This window comes from Mixophyes fleayi, chromosome 6, assembly GCF_038048845.1.
Source record: "Mixophyes fleayi isolate aMixFle1 chromosome 6, aMixFle1.hap1, whole genome shotgun sequence".
Taxonomy (NCBI): Eukaryota; Metazoa; Chordata; class Amphibia; order Anura; family Limnodynastidae; genus Mixophyes; species Mixophyes fleayi.
Window position 1 is genome coordinate 203879538 of NC_134407.1, and position 9825 is coordinate 203889362.

Consider the following 9825-nt stretch of genomic DNA (forward strand, 5'->3'; position numbering starts at 1 on the left):
CACTCTGTGCCTTTCTCTCTCCCCCCTCTTCTTCATCACTCTGTGCCTTTCTCTCACACCCCCCCCTCTTCTTCATCACCTTGTGCCTTTCTCTCTCCCCCCTCTTCTTCATCACCCTGTGCCTTTCTCTCTCCCCCCTCTTCTTCATCACTCTGTGCCTTTCTCTCACACCCCCCCTCTTCTTCATCACCTTGTGCCTTTCTCTCTCCCCCCTCTTCTTCATCACTCTGTGCCTTTCTCTCTCCCCCCTCTTCTTCATCACTCTGTGCCTTTCTCTCACACCCCCCCTCTTCTTCATCACCCTGTGCCTTTCTCTCTCCCCCCTCTTCTTCATCACCCTGTGCCTTTCTCTCTCCCCCCTCTTCTTCATCACTCTGTGCCTTTCTCTCATACCCCCCCTCTTCTTCATCACCTTGTGCCTTTTCCCCCTCTTCTTCATCACCCTGTGCCTTTCTCCTCCCCTCCTCTTCTTCATCACCCTTTGCCTTTCTGCTTTCCTCTGTTCTTTTACCTTTGTAATGGCTTCGTTCATCTATTTTCTTTTCTTCTCTTATGTCATCTGTTTTCTGTCTTCCCTCTTCACTACTGGTCCTCTCTGCGCCGTTCCTCACTGAATGTCCGTTTGCACTGAATGTCGGGCGTGACGTGATGACGTCACGCCCGACATTCAGTGCAAACAGAGGAGGGAAGAGAGTTGCCGGTCCCACGATCATATGAGTATTTGTATACTTACATGATTGCGGCACTGGCGCCCCCCCTCTCCCGCACAAAAAAAAAGAAAGAAAAACAGATAAAAAAAGTAAGTTAAAAAAAAATAAAGTTAAAAAAAAAATATGAAAAAATAAAAAAACGTCGGCAGTGAGGGCCCGGGCCGGGCCCCCTGGCATGCCGGGGCCTGGGTTATTAGTGCCCGCACCCCCCCTGTTGGTGGCCCTGTGCACAGCTCCATTATAACAGTTGCCATCTTAACACACCCACTGCAGCAGACAGGCTACCCTGTAGGATAGGCATCACATGCCATCATATGCCAATGGCCTTCAATTTGAGCAATCTCAGCTTTCACAACCATCCTCTTTCCATTATAAATCATAGTGGTTTGGCAAACCACAGCGCTATATATTTTGTGATTTGTATTCTTACCATGTAAAAAAAAAATCGTGATATCAAATGTAGTATTTTGAAAAACAGTGTTTTATGAGCGGTTTGGTGTTTAGTACATCTGACGGTTTGCAAACTGCTCAGAAATCAATGTAAAACCGACAGTTTTACAAACCTGCACTTCAGTACATTTCCCATATGGATTTGTTCATTTTTCCTCTTGGTTTGATTCAAGATTTTATTAAGGATTTATAGTTTGTTAAGTTGTGATCTTTGGAATGTTCATAGCATAAAACTCCGCCCTCCCTTCCTTTGTCATCACGTGACCACCAAAGAGCTTCTTGACTGACCTGCTCAGGAGAGAGATACTGTGTTTTGCAGGGGCCACCGTATAAATCTTCCACACTGAGGAATTTAGCAAGAAGAACACATACCTGCATACACAATCTAACAGCCACAGATACCTGCAAATGCAATGCTAAAAATGCTAACAAAATGTTTTTGAAATCTATTTAAAATTGATAATGCAATGTTTTGCAGCTGTAATGTAAAGTAGATCCTGATGGTACACTAAGACAACTAAGTGGTGAGTAGTATCTTTTAATGGCCATCTAAGTAGTGTTTAGCGAAAAGAGAAAAAGGAAATATTCGGCAGCACGGTGGCTAAGTGGTTAGCACTTCTGCATCACAGCACTGGGGTCATGAGTTCAATTCCCAACTATGGCCTTATCTGTGTGGAGTTTGTATGTTCTCCCTGTGTTTGCGTGGGTTTCCTCCGGGTGCTCTGGTTTCCTCCCACACTCCAAAAACATACTTTTAGGTTAATTGGCTGCTATCAAATTGACCCTAGTCTCTCTCTCTCTGTCTGTGTGTGTGTATGTTAGGAAATTTAGACTGTAAGCTTCAATGGGGCAGGGACTGATCTGGACGAGTTCTCTGTTCAGCGCTGCGGAATTAGTGGCGCTATATAAATAAATGGTGATGATGATGATGAATGAATGACTATGTCAAGGATTTTACAGGTGTTCTCAAAAACAGAGACATGAACCAGAAAACATGCAGTAAATCTTCTGGAGTTGGTAAACTAATTTGTCATTGTTATTGTGGCAGTTTGTGACTGTAGTACACCAGTTCCCTTGGGATTTCCGCTATCTCAGTGCAACAGTCCACTTGCCATCCTTCGCGATAATCCCAAATCTTGTCTGCTTCCAGCTCAAAAACCAGAGATAAAACCTCACAAATGCTTCTTAGTAAGGAATTTAAATGAACCAGTTTAGTGATGATTATTGAACACAATCGAGCCTGAATTAGCGATACAATCTGAAGGAAAGAGCCAACCCTTAAGTGTGAAAAACTTTTGCAGAGTGTGAGAAAGTTAACACAGATATCTATAAACTATAGAAGTAGTGTTTATCACTCTCTCACCAGTCAGTAACTGTAAATATTCTATAGGTAAACTGTCAGTGTTGTGGGGCAAGTTGTAAATATTTAAAACATGGAATTTGTATTTAAAGATAGCTGAGCTACAATGAAATACAATCGTTGCTGCCTAATGCACATTTATAATTTAAGAGATGCTGACGTCAAGTTAGTGTATATTGCTATGTGCCCAGCGAGATAGAGACTCTGCTGCCATAGAGAGAGACTGTGCTACTATAGAGAGACTGTGTAACCATAGAGAGATTGTGCTACCATAGAGAGAGACTGTGCTACCATAGAGAGACTGTACTACCATAGAGAGACTGTGTAACCATAGAGAGATTGTGCTACCATAGAGATAGACTGTGCTACCATAGAGAGACTGTACTACCATAGAGAGACTGTGTAACCATAGAGAGATTGTGCTACCATAGAGAGAGACTGTGCTACCATAGAGAGACTGTACTACCATAGAGAGACTGTGTAACCATAGAGAGATTGTGCTACCATAGAAAGAGACTGTGCTACTATAGAGAGACTGTGATACCATAGAGAGACTGTGTAACCATAGAGAGATTGTGCTACCATAGAGAGAGGCTGTGCTACCATAGAGAGATTGTGCTACCATACAGAGACTGTGCTACCATAGAGAGACTGTGTAACCATAGAGAGACTATGCTACCATAGAGAGACTACGCTACCATAGAGAGACTCTGCAGCCATAAAGAGACTATGCTACCATAGAGAGACTATGCTACCATAGAGAGACTACGCTACCATAGAGAGACTCTGCAGCCATAAAGAGACTATGCTACCATAGAGAGACTTTGCTACCATAGAGAGACTCTGCAGCCATAAAGAGACTGTGCTACCATAGAGAGACTATGCTACCATAGAGAGACTGTGCTACCATAGAGAGACTCTGCAGCCATAAAGAGACTGTGCTACCATAGAGAGACTATGCTACCATAGAGAGACTCTGCAGCCATAAAGAGACTGTGCTACCATAGAGAGACTCTGCAGCCATAAAGAAACTGTGCTACCATAGAGAGACTCTGCAGCCATAAAGAAACTGTGCTACCATAGAGAGACTCTGCAGCCATAAAGAAACTGTGCTACCATAGAGAGACTCTGCAGCCATAAAGAAACTGTGCTACCATAGAGAGACTCTGCAGCCATAAAGAGACTATGCTACCATAGAGAGACTGTGCTACCATAGAGAGAGACTGTGTCCCCATAAAGAAGGGGATAAGCCTATGCTTGTACTGCAACATTGCATCTGCATGTTGCTTTGTATTGGCAGTTCCTGCCTCCAGGACTATATTGGAAGGGGTGTAGTCACACTGACGTCAGATTTACCACTGGCCATTCATAAAGGATAATAACCTGGGACCAGTGGTTAGTGCCGGATGGCAAATATTGGAAAATAAGGAAACAATGACAAGCCATAAACTAAACGACCTTAAACTCAGATAATAGGGTTAACATCTGGTGCTTACCCACTCAGGGTTAAGTCCACTGCAGATCCCACCCAATAGGATGTCCATGGGAGTGTTACTAAGGATAGTATATAGCTTCTCCCAAGGCATGCTGAGTCCTCTTTCTCTGCTGGAAATTCCTCCTTCCCGTCAATTATGATGTATGCATGTTATGTTTAACCAATTTCTTTCCCCTCTATACAGAGCAGGCACAGCTATGGCAGAAAGGCATTTGTGAGATGGCACCCAGTTCATACGGTGCCATAGGCAAACCAAGGGGGGTTTCCTAGTGCCTGGAAAACCCCTGTCCAGGCCTGGGGCACTGTATAATTGAGGTGGCTGGACCCCCACTTCACACGGCTTTGCTTGAAAAGAGAGAGCTGTGTGCACCTAACAGTAATGCACGTAGCATTGCCCATGTATATTATGGGGATAGGAAGAATTGGAGAGCAGCCAAGCACTGTCTAATATTATAGCCACGCCCCCATGCATGCTGGTCACGCCCACGAGTGGCGTGGTGTGGAAACTCCCCTCTACAAATCCTGCGTTTGCCCCTGGGTGATACCGCCTTTGGCCGCAGGTCACTACCCTCTTCAAAGTACTTTGGCTCTTAATCCCCTTGTGAGGGGGATCCCTTGACCAGCTTTGTGTGGGCATGTCTTTGTGAGTCCAGAAGGGGTGTAGTCACTCTGACGTCAAATTTACCACTAATCATAAAGGATAATAACCTGGGATCAGTGGTTTGAGCCGGATGGTTACTGTTTGGTTACTGCTATTAGTTGCAGCTGACTCGCAATTTGCCTTCTCCGCCACCATGTCTTGTTTTTAATAAACTGTGACCTTTAGTTGCCAACAAATGTCCGGTGTCAGTGTCTTTATTTATTGTAAGTACAGGTTAAGCCTTAACGTGTGAGTTTGGTGTAGTCACAGTGAAGCATCAGCAGTCTGCAGCTTATGAAATGCACTGACGCAGCGCAGGAACCCGTGGAGCTGAATCCGGACGAGCGCCATAATCCTGTTGCATTTTCTTGGAGACAAAGTGTGTCTTAAAATGGGATGTAGTTTATGTACACACGGTATGATGACATCACAGCGTGATCTGGGACTGAGAGCTGAAGTTTTCCATTAAACTTTTTTTTTTGTGCTATTTTGATCTTTTTCCTAGTTTGTTTTTATCACTGAATGCAACAAAAATGTTCTGAAAGCAGCAAAGGAGGCGGGGGAACTAGTTTAAAGTTAGATTTCTGTTTAGCTCAGTCTGAAAACACGTATCCTTAAAATAGCACATTTCTGCCCCCTGAGTGTTTTTCAGCTCACATGTAATATTGGGAGCACTGGATAAGTCGTGCTGTATTCCTGATTACACATATTCAAGTTATGTCATGTTGCAATGTTGCTTTTCGCTCATCCAAGTCCTGACAAAATTGGACATTTTCAGAAGTTGAATATATGAATGTCAGAAAACTACCGCCCATTCCTAGATTTGTCAACTGCTGCAAAACAGCCAAACCAGATCATAGTAACCAATTTAATCATTATTACTGCTAATATTATTATAGACAATAGCGTGACATGCCTGAAATGTGGCAGCGGAGGGTGTATGGGTGGCACCAACCCCCCAATACTGGTGTGTGTCGAACTGCATGTTACATTAGGGGAGCAGAGGGGAGGGAGGGGAGGAGGGTTAGGAGCAGCCTGATGTTTCAGGTATGTCAAGCATGCCGAAGTGCATTGGCCACTCCCCCTGTTTGACCCGAGTAGGGGCCTGATTCATTAAGGATCTTAACTTAAGAAACTTCTTATTTCAGTCTCCTGGACAAAACCATGTTGCAATGCAAGGGGTGCAAATTAGTATACATGAAACTACAGTCAGTATGTAACTTATGTGCAAAACAGAATACTAATTTGCACCCCTTGCATTGTAACATGGTTTTGTCCAGGAGACTGAAATAAGAAGTTTCTTAAGTTAAGATCCTTAATGAATCAGGCCTTAGACCTCCATCTTGATGTGACCACCCCCTTTTCCACAATACAACCCGATTGTAATATTTGTAAAGTAGGGATGCATGTTTTTTCACCATCTAGGTGCATTTAATACGTGGGCGCGACACTAAGCAGCAGTTGCACGGCGGTTAGCATTGCTACCTCGCAGACCTGAGGTCATGGGTTTAATTCCAACTGTAGAGTTTGTATGTTCTCCCTCTGTTGTGACATGGTTTTATCCACTATAGGGTATAGATTGTAAATTCTACTGGGCAGGGACTGATGTGATAGGCGCTATATATATATATATATATACAGTGCTTTTTTTCCCATTGAACGCTGGGAACGGAGTTCTGGCACCTTTTTTTTAAACTTTTTTTTTTACTTTTTTTTTTCCTCTGCGGTGCTGCTACAGTGCAGCACCGCATCTGTGTGTGTGTGTGTGTGTCCTGCTTCCGTCGGCCGGAAGCAGGGCAGCGGGAGGAGCAGCGATCGAACTAAGAAGAGTGAAAAGAAGTATGCAGAGAAGGTAAGTAATACTGACTACAGAAAGCGGGAAGGGGCGAAAGTAGAAGAGGGCTACAGAAAAACAAAGGGCGAGCAGAAAGAAGGCTACAGAATAGAGGGGGAGCAGAAAGAGGGCTACAGAATAGAGGGGGAGCATAAAGAAGGCTACAGAATAGAGGGGGAGCAGAAAGAAGGCTACAGAATAGAGGGGGAGAAGAAAGAGGGCTAAAGAATAGAGGGGGAGCAGAAAGAAGGCTACAGAATGGAGGGGGAGCAGAAAGAGGGCTAAAGAATAGAGGGGGAGCAGAAAGAAGGCTACAGAATAGAAGGGGAGCAGAAAGAAGGCTACAGAATATATCATTTTTTATATTTTTTCATAAAAGATTAATAAGACGTGAGTTCCGGCACCTTTTTTTTTTACAAAAAAGCACTGTATATATATATATATATATAATGTAATAAATAAATGTAGTTAAATATGAAATTATAGAAAAGTGACACACAGCCACAGAGTTTACTCTCATGTCAAGGATAAGTGTAGGCTTGGTATCTGAATCTAAAGAATCTCATTTGTCATCTTCATCTCCCTTGTGGCCTCCACCCTTTTTTGCCCAACAGATTGAGCTATATTACTTAATGAACAATACATTTTACCAAAAACTTTACTGAAAACCAAGCAGGAGATTGACATAACTGTTCCTATTGTTAGTCTGTTCACAGATGCAACATTATTTGATAGTTTAGAATGAGCTATTGGCATTACATGCAAGTCGATATATTTACAATTGCGGCATACAATTTTTATTCTCGTGTTTGATAAAACAATTTAATTTTGTGCCAATTATGAGATTAAGAACAGACGATCGCTTTACAGAGATTCATTTGATTCTTGCATCATTACAATTCACATGCTTCAGACAACACCCCTTCAGAATAATATTGTACTAATGGGTTTGTAGAAACTATCAGTTTTAACAATGAATCGTTACAGTTTATAGAATTTATAGCTTGCATGGAATTCTATCCGCAGAGTATGTGTCTACTTACTAACATTAAACCGGGCTTTCTACTTCTGATTTTTTTTTTTTTTTTTCTGCTAGCGGTAGCCTAATTGACTGATCCCTTGAGACATTATACAAGATAAGCAGCAATCACACACCTCTTTCTATCTCTGCTAGCACCCGACCTGATAACAGATGATTCATTATATTTTCTGACAGTTTAAAGTACATTTGTGTGTGAATGCAGCCTCTTAATATCACTTTTGATAAGTGTGGGAAGAGACGCTATCTTTCTATAAATTGTTATGTCAGAAACCAGATATTTGTAGGGCCAATATACAGAGTTCACAAGAAGTTTTTATTTTGTATTTATTTTCATGTAAATACGCCATTAAAATTCTGGAGCTTTGACTACTGTTTATCGTGTACATAGCTGCCTTCTGAGTCATTGTTTTGCCCACTGAGCATCCAGAGAATGACACGTGTTTGTGTGGAAACTGCAATCCACCTACAGAGAGAGATCCTCATTTAGGGGGAGATTCAATTCAGCCTAATGTGTCTCCAGAATGTCTGCGGAGATGCATCGCGTAGATGTTATGGTCGGAATCTTCGCTCATTTCTCCTTGCACCCCGTGCGTAGCAAAATGCCTGGTAATGTGCACAGCTGGACCTTGCGGTAATGTCCACGCGGCTCATTGCCAGCAACTTAATCTGTCTTGTAGAGTTGAGAGCAATTTTGCAGCCTTGACAAAAAACTAGATAAAATTAATAGGTAAAATTGTGTCCTCACTGAATTATGAGTGTATACATGTAACTCAAAATAGTGTGTAAAATTAGAGCCGCGTCAAGATACGCCCTAAACATTTCTCGATGCTGCTGCATTCCTAGATGCAACAGTCATCATCATCAACTTGATAATTGACATTTAAAATGTGAGGAAATAAAGACAAACATAATTAAATCACGTCCTCTCACTCCCACATCCAAGACTTCTCCCATGCTGCCCCCCAACCTCTGGAACTCATCCCCTCTCCCGATCAGGATCTCCACCTATTTCCAAGGCTTCAAATGGGCTCTAAAAACCCACTTCTTTACCAAAGCCTAAAAGGTCTCCTCTGCATCGTAACCCACCTTGTGTCACACCCAATTGTTGCTCCTTTTAGATTGTAGGATCTTCTGAGCATGGCCCTCATCTTTCATATTCTCCTTTATTTACCTATGCCGACAACACACCTGTGTCTTCTCTCCGTTCCTCAGTCACCGACTCTATTCTTGTTTGCTGCTCCCACCCTCCTGGGTGCAGGCTCAGCTTGCACTGATTTGCTCCCTATTCTGCCATTCCCCGACGTCTCATGCCTCGTTCCTCAAGTTATAGTGAGAGATTATACCCCGCCTAGCATCTCATTTCTGCTGGATCCCCCAACCTTATGCTGATGACACTGGGGATCTTCCCATCACCTATATTGGCTCTTGTAGAACTTCAAGCACCAACATGCTAAAGTACCAAGAAATAAACACACTGACATCTTATAAAAATTTCCTGTCCTTTATTATTCACCTAAATCCTCTTCTTTACATCTTCTTTCTTCCCTTCTTATTTGCTTGTTTCTTCTTTCTTCTTTTCTTCTCTGCTATTCCAATAGTTAAATAAATAAAACCCCTCATAGATGCAGAAAGATTTGCTCCGCTCAGAGCTGCAACGCAAATGACAAGCCGGTTACGCAAGTAACCAATTAGAGGGGCTTTGCTCGCATAGACGCCACATGAATGCGCCACATCAATGAAGTTCATAGCACCAGGCGTCAAGTACCTCCAAGAGTTACGTTTGCCAACAAGCTTAACTGGAGAAGTGGCCTATTCTGCACTTTTGCGTACATTTACTTATTGTATTTCAGTTGCACTCGCGTGCCCCAAATTTATTTGAAATAAAGACACCCTTAAACTACCCTCGTTCACCCTCTTTATTTCTCAGCTAGACACAGGCTCTTCGTCTGTAATAAATTCAGGGATCCTTGGCTTGGCAAAATAACAAACCCTCATACGCGACACAATACTAGCTGCTAAAAGCTCCCATTGAAAATGAGTACAGCCATATACATACCATGGGGATTGAGTTCAGGGCTTGAACTCAAATGTGCATGAAATAAAAATGTCTGTGTAGAATGACCCGTACATAGATGTGTTGATGAACATTTCAAGGAATAAAAACACTGAACAATAAATAATAAAATATACTTATAGTGCCCAGCTGAAAAAACATTGTATGTTGTATGCACCAATAGGTAACAATATACAATATAGTGTTTTAAGTGACATTTTTCCATGCTTTCTTAACCAAA